Consider the following 13,856-nt stretch of genomic DNA (forward strand, 5'->3'; position numbering starts at 1 on the left):
ACCTCCAAGTTCCTGTCCTGTGTGAGTTCCTGTCCTGTGTGAGTTCCTGTCCTGACTTCCCTTGGTGATGAACAGCAATGTGGAAGTGTAAGCTGAATCAACCCTTTCCTCCCCAACTTGCTTCTTGGTCATGATGCTTTGTGCAGGAATAGAAACCCTGACTAAGACACATACACACATGCATACATACACATATGAATGGATATACATGCATACATACACATACACTTGCACATACACATGCATGCATACATACACAAAAACGAAGGAAAAGACTTACAAGAATAAGTTGGAAGGATGGCTCATTTTAAAGCTACAGTACTGATCCAAAGGCAGCCAGGAGACTGTCCTCGGAGGGAGCTAGGAGGAGGCTCTCTTCTGCACTGGATGGGGCTTGAGTACCAGGAGCCCTCAAAGCCCGCCTACATAGTGACATTCTTCCTCCAACAAGGCCATATGTCCTCCAACAAGGCTTTCCCCCCTAATAGTGCCACTTCCAATGCTCACGTGCACATGCACACGCGCGAGTGCGCACACACTCATAAATTAAAGGAAAAAAAGAGCACATAGCACCCAATGTCCTAAAACCTACTAAGCCCCACCTCCTAAACCACTTCATAGTGACGCTCTGGGGAACAGCTTTTAATACACAGGCCCTTTAAAAGTATTTTCAATTAGTTATTAATCATTTATTTATTATGTGTTTGTGCATGTGTGCACGTGTGTATGTTAGTGTATGTGTGTGCCTGCATGCATTCGTATGTGAGCATTTGTCTGTCTGTTTGCATGTATGTATGTATGTATGTATGTATGTATGTATGTACATGCACGTGCGTGTATGGATGTGTGTGTCTGCAGATGGGACAATCTGCATATGGAGGTCAGAGGACTACTTTCAGGAGATGGCTCTTTCCTTCCTCCATGGTGAATCAGGGTTTGTGTTTCTGCCTCTCTGTGTATGCATACTCCAGCTTAGTGGGCTTTAAGCTTCAACCGGATTCTCCCGCCTCCACCTCCAATCTTACTGTAGGAGTTCTGGGATTACAGATGTGCATTGCCACATTCGATTACCCCATGGGTTCTGGGGCTTAAACTTAGGTCATCAGGTTTGGTTTGTGTTGTTGTTTAACGAAATCTCAATCATTCAGTTTTACCAATGAAGACTCAGGAACCAGATGTAGGGTGAAAGCCTGCTAGCTGAGAGGCAGAGAAAGCACCCAGCTGACCTTCCTCCTCAACCAACATTGCAGAAGGAATCTCTCTCTCTCTCTCTTTCTCTCTCTCTCTCTCAAAAAACCTCTTCCCAACTCAATGTCCCTCCCTTCTACTTCCTGTGCCTCTCTATCTGTCCTCCTGGCTCCTTCTTATTTTCTATGTTTTTTTCTTAATAATAATAATAAGTTGACTTCCTGTCAACTGGTTGCTTGCTCCACCTCTTGACCTATGGTTGACTTTTTAAATCCTGTTTACAATACCCAAGCAGAAAGCTCTCGGGATTAAAGGTGTGTGCTAAGGCTGAGCCACACCACAACTAAAAACTGTTTTTTCCAGTCAATAATGCAATCCTACGGTTCACAGTACGATCAGCGAGTGTTTTTACCCACTGAGCCATCTCCCTCACTGGACAAATTAACCCTGGGAGGATATTCTAGACATGAACTCTGGTACTTGGCCATCAATCCCCAACCCCCATTCAACCTCCAAATAACTGTGGTCAGCAACTGGACCCCAAGGTCAGGAGCCTCCCGAAAATCCATTACTGGATTCCCACCCTCAGAATCTCTGTGAAGTCACAAGTGTTTATTTTTTATTGTTCTTTGGACCAGATCTCAGATAGCTCAGGCTGACCTTTGAACTCTCTGGGTAGCCGAAGATAACCTCGAACTTCTGACTGTTTTGCTTCTACATCCCAAGCGCTGGATTAGAGGTTGTGGGCAACTATACCTCATTTAGGTTGTGCTGAGGTTGGCAAGGATTGTCCAGAGCGTTGTGCATGATTGGCAAGCACTCTGCCAACAGCTGCTCCTCCAGAGCCCAAAAATGGTTCCTTGGGTTTTTTGTCTTGTTTTGTTTAATTTTTTTTTTTTTTTTTTGAGACAGGGTTTTTCTGGAACTCCCTCTGTAAACAAGGACAGAGTCTGCCTGCCTCTGCCTCCCCAGTGCTGGGATTAAAGGTATGTGCTACCTCTGCCAGGCTTACTTTTTAAGGCACTACATTTAGGGTAATTCTTTGCATAACAATTTATAGTCAGTACAGTGAGTATTGGTTTAGGAAACTGATTAGTCAAATCCTGGAGAACGAAGGTTACAAAAGGCAGGGATCCATTAGGTAACTTCTGAGATCTAAAGGAGCCTGGAGAGAAGAGAGAGATCTGGGATCCACAGACCACAGCAGACAGATTCGGCCTGACCATGGCCTTTGTTAGAGGAAGGTGGCCGGGAGACCTGGAGCCAGGCAAACAAACACCCCATCTCAGATTCTTCTCACCTTCAACCTGGCCAAGTTGCCGCCTCTGCTGGCCAAGCACATGGTACAGGTTGGTAGAAGCAGGGTTTGCTGAGGTGAATGTGTGCTGAAGGGAGGTGGGGGAGCGGCGGGGAGGAAACAGAGGTGATTTCAGCGTTCTGGGCTGTGCTTCTGGAAAACCAGAGAAAAGCGAGGGAGAGCAGCAGAGCAGGTCGGTGGAGCGGAAAACCAGCTGTGCTGCTGATTGAGCTCGCGATAAAGCTGATTGCAGGAGAGCCTGGACGTGCTCTCGGATGGGCTTGGAACCGCTTTTGGTGCAGCCTGAAAACCAGTGTGTGACTCCTAAGTTCTTTAGGTTTTAAGCATTGTCCTTGGCCAGAGGTCACAGACTTCCTTAAAGGGACAGCCAGAGAACAGTTTCCGCTTTGCATCCCAGCTCCCCTGTTGCCACCACAGCAGGCAAACATCATAAAGAGTACAGAACCCCATAACGGCGGTGCCACAGCATCGCTTTATAGACCAAAAAAAAAAAAAAAAAAAAAAAACTGGCAATTTGCCAAGCCCTGGGCCAGGATCCTCAGGGCTGTCTTTTATTGTTTTGTGTTCAGACAGACATTTTCTTTTTCCCAATGCAGGGGATCAACTACAGGAACCTGTCAGGCAAGCATTGTACCATGGAGTTACATCCCCGGCCATCAAATAATTTTTTAAAAATAATGTATTTATTTTTATGTGCACTGGTGTTTTGCCTGCATGTATGTCTGTGTGAGGATGCCTAGAACTGGATTTGCAGACAGTTGTGAGTTGCCATGTGGGTGCTGGGAAGTGAACCGGTGTCCTCAGAAAGAGCAGCCAGTACCCTTAACTTCTGAGCTCTGTCTCCAGCCTTCAGATAAGTTTTGTTGTCTCTTTCCTGGGATGGGTCTGTCCCAAGGCCTGGCTTCTGACAAATAAGCTGTTTGACTCTCTTGTGGGGTTCCTGGAAGGAATGAGTCAGTAGACTATAGTGTTAATTCCTATAGAAATCTCAAAATGAATGTTTATATAGCCAAGGAACCACTAATAAGAGATAGAGAGCCAGTATTTCTGATTCCAACCATTTTGACTTCAAGTATTTTCTGGAAAATACATTAAAGGAATGTTTTCCTTTCGTGCCAGGAATATAGTCTTGTTCTGGTAAATGAAGACTAAGCTTGAATACCAGGCAGATCTGAATTTAAAAAAAATCTGTCATTCACTAGGCATTGGCTTTGCCAGTTTCTTCTCCTGGGACATGAAGCCCTTATTTCATAGGGAACAACAGCTATTCTCATTACAAAAGATAACAGAATCCACTTACACTCAACACTCCTTTCTTGTTTGCCCAGGTCTACTGTTCTCTTGAAAACTATAGGGGTTTCCCGTTTGCTTGCTTGCTTGATTTTCCAAATTACAGGTTTTTCAAATTTTTTTTTCCAGGCATACTTCTCAAAGCAGATCCCAAGTGTCAAGAGTGAAGACATAACCGCTCCAAGGTATGGTTAAGGAGAAAGTTTTTATAGATATGAGATGTGTCAGACATCTTATAAGCAGACATGAAGGAGAGCCCAGCTGGGGGCATTCGGAAGAGTCCAGAGCAGGGAGAGAAAGTACTACAGAACACGGCCAGGGTACTGGCCCACGAGAGAGGGCTGAGGAGAGAGCAAGAGAGAAAGAGAAGAGAGAGACAGAGGAGAGGAGAGGAGGAGAGACCAAGAACCAAGCACAGAGGACCAAGAGAGCAAAAGACAGCCAAGAAAGCACATGGCCAAAATGGCAGGTTTATGTAGGAATGAGAAGCTGGGTGAAGGGAAGACCATGGGCTGGAGTTTAGGGGAGGTGGTGGAGTAAGAGGAGCTGAGAGGAGCCCGGCTACTGAGTGATGTGTGCTTTGGTACGCTCGGCAGTTTCTGTATTCACGGGGACTCTGGGTCAGCCTTACATACTACAGGAGAAAAGGGTGAGAGTAAGAACTGGACTCTCTCTCTCTCTCTCTCCCCCTCTCTCTCCCTCTCTCTCCCTCTCCCCCCCCCCCACCTCTCCTCTTCTTCTGGTGGGCAAGTAATTTCAATAGATAAGCTGAGAATTCTGGATCCTACCTCTGGCTTCCAATTCAAGAGGAAAAAAAGTCATTTCCTTTCTATTAGATATAAATTTCATGGCATTTTGTGGGTGTTTGTTTTTCCTTGTTTTCTGGTGTGTGTGTGTGTGTGTGTGTGTGTGAGAGAGAGAGAGAGAGAGAGAGAGAGAGAGAGAGGGAGAGAGAGAGATCAAACCCAGGACTTTGCACATGGAAGGCAAGAGCTCTACCACTGAACTTCATCCTCTGCCATAGATCACGATTTTAAAACTGCATGGAAGGCTGGAGACGCAGCTCGGTGACAGGGCTGGCCTAGCATGTGTGAAACCAAGTGGGTCCTCAGCACCACACAAACTGCATGTGGTGGCTCAGGCCTGCAATCCCAGCACCCAGCAGATATAGGCAAGAGGATCGCACGTTCAATGTCATCCCTAGCTCCAGAGTGACTTTGAGGCTAGCCTGGACTACCTTTCTCAAACAAAACTCAAAAAGGATAGAAAGATGGTATTTGGCCCAAATCCACTCTTTGAGCTGATTATTTTGCCTGAGAGAAGTCAGATACTGTGACTGGCAAGTTTATGTCACGTTCACATATAATATGATTGAAGATAGCTGTGCTCACTGGGACTTCATGGTCAGAATGGAAGAAGCAAACTGAATAACCCCTAGGCTTCTCAAAAGGTTGAGCAGTTTATTTTAGAGGCATCATTGCAATGGGAATACATGGGCCACGATCAACTATGGAAAGATTCAAAGGGATTGAATAAAAAGAGATTTATTTTCTTTTTTTGAGCTGCTTTTGGAAGGCAAAACCTTAACATGTTTCTCTGATGAGAGAGTGGCGGACAATGGGATTCTTGGGTCGGTCTAAGGCTGGCCCAGGACTTTGATTTGTTTTTAGAGGTCAGATCAAACAGGTGGGAAAGATGTAAGCAGCCGCCTGGTAGAAACCAGGAGTGTGTCCTCAAGTGTTGAGGGGAGCTTTCCTAGCCAAGAAAGTGCTATTTTAGGAGGGTGATTAAGGCACCAGTTATGCTGCTGAGAAGCAGCGGACGTAGAGGAACCTTCACTGCAGTTACACGGACCCGGGACTCCTCAGAGAGAGGCACCGAGAGCTACACTCCGGGCTTAAGGGTCAGTCCTACAATTATAACTGTTTACTTTTGATTTTTTCATTTTAATTTAACTTATTCTGTTTATATTTATCTTTCTACTTTTAATTTTTTTGAGACATGGCTTCTCTGGATAGCTTTGGCTGTCCTGGAACTTGCTCTGTAGACCAGGCTGGCCTTGAACTCACAGATATCCTTCTGCCTCTGCCTCCCGAGTTCTGGGATTAAAGACGTGTGCCACCAAATACCTGGCGATTTTCTTTAAAAATGAACTTAATCAGGGTCGCAGGACAGGCATGCTGGGGGTAGGTCCTCTGACTCTGAGGGTACTAGAGGTGGACAGGACTGACTTTCTGTAAGTGCTTGATAGAGGAGAAGCTGGGGGAAGGCAGGGGTCCTTTATTCAATAACTTCCTCATTTAGTAAGTTTTCATTCAGCTTTGATCCAGGCACAGGAGAGGGAAGATGTAGTGATTTAAAAAAAAATAGACACTGTCTAGCTCAACAAAATGTACAGCTGTACAGTCCCAGCCTGGCATAGTAGCACGTGCCTGCAGCCCTGACTTTGGGAGACAGACACAGTTCAGAGTGATCCTGGGCTTCCGAGACCTGCCCCAGCTTCATTAGGCTGTCTCAAAAACTAAAAAAAAGAGCCAGGCATGGTGGTGGGTGTCTTTAATCCCGGCACTCAGAAAGGGCAGAAGCAGGTGGATCTCTGTGAGTTGAGGCCCGTGTGTGGTCTATATTGGAAGTTCCAGGATAGCCAGGACTACGTTGGGACCCTCTCTCAAAAGGCCCAAACCAAAACACAGCAAGACAAATTGTAAAATAAATGAATGAATGATTGCATAAATAAATAGATAGATAATTTAAATTTACAGTTCAAAGAGAGGTAAACAGTGGTTAAAAAAGAATGTAATTTCATAGCTTTGGGCCAAGGAAGCTTTCTGGAGGAAGTGTCCTTCATCTTCACCATCACTCTGACAGAATGCCTGCAATAGCTTCAGGGAGGAGACACTTTTTTTGTTTTGTTTTGTTTTTCTAGACAGGGTTTCTCTGTGTAGCCCTAGCTGTCCTGGAACTCACTCTGTAGACCAGGCTGGCCTCAAACTCAGAAATCCACCTGCCTCTGCCTCCTAAGTACTGGGATTAAAGGTGTGCACCACCACTGTCCTGCGAGGAGACACTTATTTTGCTACTGGTTTCAGAGGCTTCAGCCAACACCCAGCTGGCTCTGTTACTCCCAGGCTCACGGCAAGGCTAGAGCCCAACAGAGGCAGTTCACCGTGGAGGAAAGCTGCTCACATCCCAGCAACCAAGAAACAAGGAAGAGGAACAGGAACTGGTCAGAGCCAGAAACACCCTCCAGGTCACACCTTTGGTGACTCACTTTCTCACCTGGGCCTCAGCATTCCCCAGATGTTTATTTAAGTCTTAAATCCACGCCTGCTCCATTAATCCCAGCACTGGGGAAGCAGAGGCAGGAGGATCTCCCTGAGTTTCAGGCCAGTGTGGCTTACATAGCTAGTTCAAGGCCACCCAGAGTACATAGTGAGTCCCTGTCTCAAAAAAAAAAAAAGGTTTGACTTGAGAGACCAAATCTTTAGCGTTCAGACTCTGTCTTAGAGAACCTGACCTAAGGTTGAACTCAAGTTAACTAACAGGCCAGTACCTAGCATCAGTTTCCAGGTTACCCCCCACCCCTAACAAGATCTGTGTCTAACACCAGTTTCCAGGTTATCCCCTGAAAATCTGCACCTCCATGTTATAAGCCTGTCCTTGACACTTCACTTCCTAACAACTACCAATCAAGCGGAAAGCAGAAGTTAAGTTTATGGTTTGGCTCCCAGCACCAGCCAATTATGTTAAAGGCTATAATGCCGGCCCCCAGCCCCATCAGATGTGTATCAGGCTAGATACCCCTTCTTGCTTCTATGAATGCTTGCCTAAGGTCAGGGCTCCACCTTCCTGCTGTGCCAGGGTTGCTGTGGCCCAAGCTGGAGCCTGGCTGGAGACTCTAATGTGATTGCATCGGATTCAGCTCCTTGGTGGTCTTTTTGGGTTTCACAGACGTTTCCTGGTACAACAGAATCTACCAATATATTAAACTCTGGAGGTCAAAGCTCTTACAATTGATCTGATCCTTTTTTGGAAATCACAGACACCCTCAGTCACACTCAAAGGCGTGCTCTGCTAAACTCCTAAGAGACCTCTTAATCCAATCAAGTTGACACTCCCGGATTAATCATCACAAAGTATTATCTAACCAAAATTTGGAAGAATACCTAGGAGCCAGCCGAGCAGATGGCAAGGAGTGAGATGGGAGTGGCTAAAGCTTCCCAGCTGGGATTGCCATTAGGCAAACCAAGAATGTGCTCAGAGACCAGCAGAAAGGGGTAGCAGAAAGGCAGGGGAGAGCTGGGGGAGGGGAGGGCGTGGCTCAGTGGAAGAACACTTTCCTAACAAGTATGAGGCCCTAGGTTCAAACCCCAGCATCCTTAAAAAGGAGAAGGAAAAGGAAGGGAAAATTTAAAAAGAAAAAAAGAATTCGATAACACAAAACATACAGACCCCGCCCTTCCTGGAGAAAGCTGAGCTTGGGAGCCCACTCCCACTCTACAGTGAAGCTCCCTTTTCATTTTGAAGCATTTGTGCTTATGGAAGAGGCCTGAAATAGAAACTGTAGCACTACTAAACATCCCAGGGGCTATGGTGATACCTGAAGCAGGAGGCATGTTATTGGCTTCCGATGCTTGCTGTAGCTCGTTCCCTCCAGGTTCAGCTTGCCTCAGCTCCCCTCCCCTTTACATCCCTTCCCCGGAGTCCTTATTAAAATGTACTGCTCCCATTCCTTCCCTCAGGCACCTCAGATCCATGGTGTTAATTACCACGGAGCACATAAATTACTTCCGCAACTGGTTAAACTAGGTAATCCTTACTGGATGACATGATTCTGCTGTGGTAGAGAAATATTAATAAACCTTACACCTCCTGAGTACTCAGTTATTCTTAATAGCCTCTTCACTCAGAACCATCTCAGTGATTGTAACAAATGACTAATGGTTTTGGCTGTCTTTCTGAGAGCCAGGGCCACTCACTCTGAGTGCTGTATTCTACCTAATACTCTCACAGCTCTATGAGAAGTGGGTAAAGAAGTCCATCAACCTGCAGATAAAGAAACAAAAGCACCAGGTGGTGGCGCATGCCTTTAATCCACAGAGAAACCCTGGTTTTTTTTTTTTTTTTTTTTTTTGTTTTTTTTTTTTTTTTGGTTTTTCGAGACATAGCCCTCCCTGGCTGTCTGGAACTCACTCTGTAGACCAGGCTGGCCTCCAACTCAGAAATCTGCCTGCCTCTGGCTTCCAAGTGCTGGGATTAAAGGCGTGTGCCACCACCGCCCGGCATGAGAAACCCTGTCTTGAAAAACCAAAAAAAAAAAAAGGAAAAAAAAAAAAAGAAACAAAAGCACATGGGCAGTGTTTTAGTTAGGAGAAACTTATAAAGGAAAACATTTAATTGGGGCTGGTGTACAGTTTCAAAGGTTTGGTCCATTATTGTCATGACGGGAAACATGGCAGCTTGCAGACAACATGGTGCTGGAGAGGGAACCAAGAGTTCTACATCTTGTTCCAGAAGCAACAGGAGACCATCTTCTACCCTGGGCATGGCTTGAGCATAGGAGACCTCAAGGCCCGCCCCCACAGTGACATACTTCCTTCAATAAGGCCACACATCCTAACAGTGCCACTCCTATGGGCCAAGCCTTCATATACATGAGTGTATGGGAGCCATACCTATTCTAACCACCATAGGGCATATGGACTCCAGAGTACTTGGCTGGCAGAGTATGGCAGGAGGGTTCTAGTCTAAATTCTACTACGCTGGATTCTACCTGCCACCCACTTGTCTTCCCAAGCCAGCAACCTGAGGATACATGTCATTGTTTTTCACTGTTCCCTTTTGGGGGCTAGAATGATCTATCACTAAAATGTAATGCCAGGTCCAACGCTTTGGTTTGAAAATGGTCCCCAAAGTCCAGGCATCAGCACTTAATTCCCAACACAACAGTGTTGAGAGCCGCAGCCTTGAAGAGGTGATTAGGGTCGGGGATCTGCACTCACGAACATGAATGTGATCATCTCCAGAGTGGGCTTGTTAGAAAAGTTATGGTGGGTTCGATGTGCCTGTGCAGGCTTGAATGGTCGTCTGTGCCCTGCTCTGAGTTCTACTGTTGGGTGCTGTGTGGAGACCTCAGAGAAGCTCTGAAATCGAGACATGTTTGCAGTGACTTACGATGATGTGCATGTGAACTTCACTGCAGAAGAGTGGAATTTGCTGGATCGTTCCCAGAAGAATCTCTACAAAGATGTGATGCTGGAGACCTACTGGAACTTCACTGCTATAGCCTATAATTTGGAAGACCATCATATTGAAGAACAATGTGAAACTTCTACAAGTCATGAAAGCTCTTCACAGGAAAGGGGAATTAGTATCAAAATACAAGGCCGGGATTATCCACAACACAGTCTTTTCCTGGCTTCCTTTGGATCAAGATGCAGAACTGTCAACTTCATCGCCAGCATCATGTTTTCTTGCATACCTGCCATGCTTCCTGCTGTGATGAAAAGGGACTAAATCTCTGAAACCATAAGCTAGGCCCAATTAAATTGTTGCTTTTATAGGAGTTGCCTTGTTCATGATTTCTCTTCATAGCAATGGAAACACTAAGAGAGAAACCCCGTGAGTATATTTAATAAGGTCAAGCCTTTGCACAATACTCTAGCCTTCATTATCAAGAAATAATATGTATTAGAGAAACTTTATAAATATATTTAGTATAATGAAGCCTTTGCACACCTCTATAGTCTTCACAATTATGAAACTATGCATACTGGAGAGAAACTATGAATGTTAGCAATGTGGTAAAGCCGTTATGTTATGGGATCCACTGAGATCCAACACAACTCAAACACAGGACAAGGCAAATGGTAAGAATTTATTGTAATCAAGTTACTACTGATAAATCAGGGCCACAAAATTATACTCAGAAGCTTAGCTGCAATTCACGCAGCCTCACCCCAACTCCAAGCCAGAAAGTTATATAGCTTCCAAAATTCAAAACCACAAAGTCCTGTGCCAAGTTACAGTTACATTTTTCTCCCAATAATGTTTTTTTTTTCTGTTGTTACTCTGTGTCAAATGATACAGAATGTAGGTTGTATGGTCTACACTATCACAGCCATTTGTTCTTTTGTGGTTAGGAACATGCATTATATTTTTAGAAATAAATCATGAATAACAGAAATCATGGTTAGGAACAGTTGTTATGTTTTAGGGAACAAAACATGAATAATGAAAGCTGGTCAGATATTGTTAAGTATTCTGGTCCTTATAACCTGGGACTTGAATTTAGTTTCGATTTATGATTAAATGCTGGTTGGTAACAAAAGGCAGTCCTTAGGGCAAATTTCTTTTGCTTCTTCCCGACATTTAGATATCACAGTCATCTTCAAATACATAGCAGAACACATATTAGAGAGAAATCTTATAACTGAAAGCAATGTAATAAAATCTTTTCACAACACTTGAATTTATGAACAAAACAGAACACATTCAGGAGAGAAATGCTATGAATAAGCAATGTGGTAAAGCCTTTGCATGTGGCAGTAGTCCTAGAAACCATGAGAAAAAGCCATAATGCAAGAAACCCCTTAAATGTAGTCAATGTGTTAAAGTCTTGTACTTTCTGGTATCTTAATAGAAGACTAAACTCTTTAGTAAGTAATCATCTATTAAAGACTTTCTGTACCATAGTCATCTTTGAGCACCTTCAATAATATCAAAAGTCATCTGTGAGGAAAAACAATTTGTATGATCTTACCCAACAAACTTACATTGAGTTACTCAAGGTTATTTATTATGAGGAAAAAATGTGACAAGCATCAACAATCAATTCAAACTTTATGGTGTCTATTTTGTTTGTACTTGCAAACTCATTTGTACATATGAAGGTCCTGCATTTTCTTTGTATTTTTTAGTTAATCATGAATCCAACAACTTTGAAAATGTTTGTCAGGTCTAGGAATTGCCTTTGGGAAGTTTTGGTCCATTACTCATACTATCATATCATCTGCAAATAAAGATAATTTCGTTTCCTCCTTTCTAATCTAAAAAAAAAAAAAGAAAGAAAAGTTATGGTGGCACCCTCTGTGTCTCTTTCCTCTCCCCCACCAGCCTTGTTTACCACGAGTTAAGCAAGGCCAGATCCTTCGGGTAGAGCCTAAGTCCTTAGATTTAGGGCCTCCCAGCCAGAGCGATGGAACAAAAAATTTGTTCACTATAAATTGCTGTATCTCAGAGATTCTGTTACAACAGACTGGGCAAAGACAACGTTAAGAGATGGTTTGGGCCGGGCGTTGGTGGCGCACGCCTTTAATCCCAGCACTTGGGAGGCAGAGGCAGGCGGATTTCTGAGTTCGAGGCCAGCCTGGTCTACAGAGTGAGTTCCAGGACAGCCAGGGCTATACAGAGAAACCTTGTCTCGAAAAACCAAAAAAAAAAAAAGAGATGGTTCGTGGATTTTTCCAAGTGCATCTTAGGGAGCCGCAAGGTTCTTAACAGAGGAGGAGGAAGCAGGCTGGTGTCTCATGGTTTCATTGAATAGCCAGACCTGCTCAATTTTGATACAGAACAAGCCCTGGGAGATGCAGAGAAATTAGACAGTACCAAACACACCAGAAATTCCCCATCTCTGTTGAAATGAATTACTTAGAATTCTTACCTAAGAGGTTTGCTATTGTTGAGGTCCTTGACTGCAGACATTGGCGCAACAGAGAGGAGACTTTTAGTGCATACTAGCTTTGCATTTTTGACACCTTGATGTGAAATTTCAACAAGAATTCCAGTGTTTGTTCCTGAGACAAAAACTCAGAGAAGAGCGACAAGAAGAATGAACACTTCTCTGGTAAATGCTTCCCAGGGTCTGTTAACATTGAAGGATGTGGCCACGGACCTTTCCCAGGAGTAATAGGAGTGTCTAGACTGTATTTAGAGGACATTGTACAAGGATGCAAAGTTGGAGAACTACAGCAATCTGGCCTTTGTAGGATTTGATGAGAGTGTTGTGGTTGTTCATGTCTCTCAGAAGGAGGAGCGAAACAGAGACCCTGCTCAATGGTTTTGCTACAGAGATTGAATGTGGCAGAACTGCAACAGGCTGGTTTCTGTGCCTCCATCTTAGGGCTCTGGATTCAATGAAAGTGGGAAGTAGATGAGGCACAGGTGGGCGGCGGGTGAGAGCCACTACCATGAGCGAGAATGTGCTGGAGAGATGGGAGAGAAAGAGGGGCACAACAGTTTGTCCACCATGAAGAGAGGTTGCTGGAGACACCTCTGTGGTGAAGATGAGAGTGTGCCATGAGGAGTCCGCTCTGCCACCAGAGGCCATGATAATGTTGGCCTGTGCTGCCTCTGAGGACCGTGTTTGGGTCTGCGGTCCTGTCGCAGCAGGGGTCCTTGTGGATGGCCTTGACCCACGTCATCACCAAAGGCCATATGGACATCCTTGGTCTGGGCTGCCACCTGGGGCCACAGTGATTAGATTAACTGGCCCCACCACACACCCACTGAGGCACACATGATAGCTGGCCAGCTGTGCAGTAGGGTGGCTGTGGGAGAGCTGTCCATTCTTGCTTGTTGACGCAAGGAAGAGAACCGGTTCCACCCCTTGCCTGGGCAAATCAGGAGAGCTGGTGCTGGTGGCATGGATTCGGAAGAGCGGTGGCCTGACCAACTCAGCTATGATCCAGGGCTCTGAGTCAGCCCATCCCAAAATCTACCCCATCTATGAACTGCTAGAGCGAACGAAGGGGCTGGTCCTGCAGAGCCAAACCTGCAGGATCTCAATGACAAAGGGCAACAGCAGGGTGTCCAGGAGGAGTTCCTTTGAGGATCCAATGTTGATGGTGTAGCAGAAGCCAGAGGCCTTGAACCAGACCCATGAGTCATTGAGATGAACACTGGTGCCATGCGTGCGAGATTTTTGTTTTGTTTTGTTTTTTTGAGACAGGGTTTCTCTGTATAGTCCTGGCTGTCCTGGAACTCACTCTGTAGACCAGGCTGGCCTCGAACTCAGAAATCCGCCTGCCTCTGCCTCCCAAGTGCTGGGATTAAAGGCATG

This window comes from Grammomys surdaster, unplaced genomic scaffold (genome assembly GCF_004785775.1).
Source record: "Grammomys surdaster isolate TR1022 unplaced genomic scaffold, NIH_TR_1.0 322, whole genome shotgun sequence".
NCBI classification, from domain to species: domain Eukaryota; kingdom Metazoa; phylum Chordata; class Mammalia; order Rodentia; family Muridae; genus Grammomys; species Grammomys surdaster.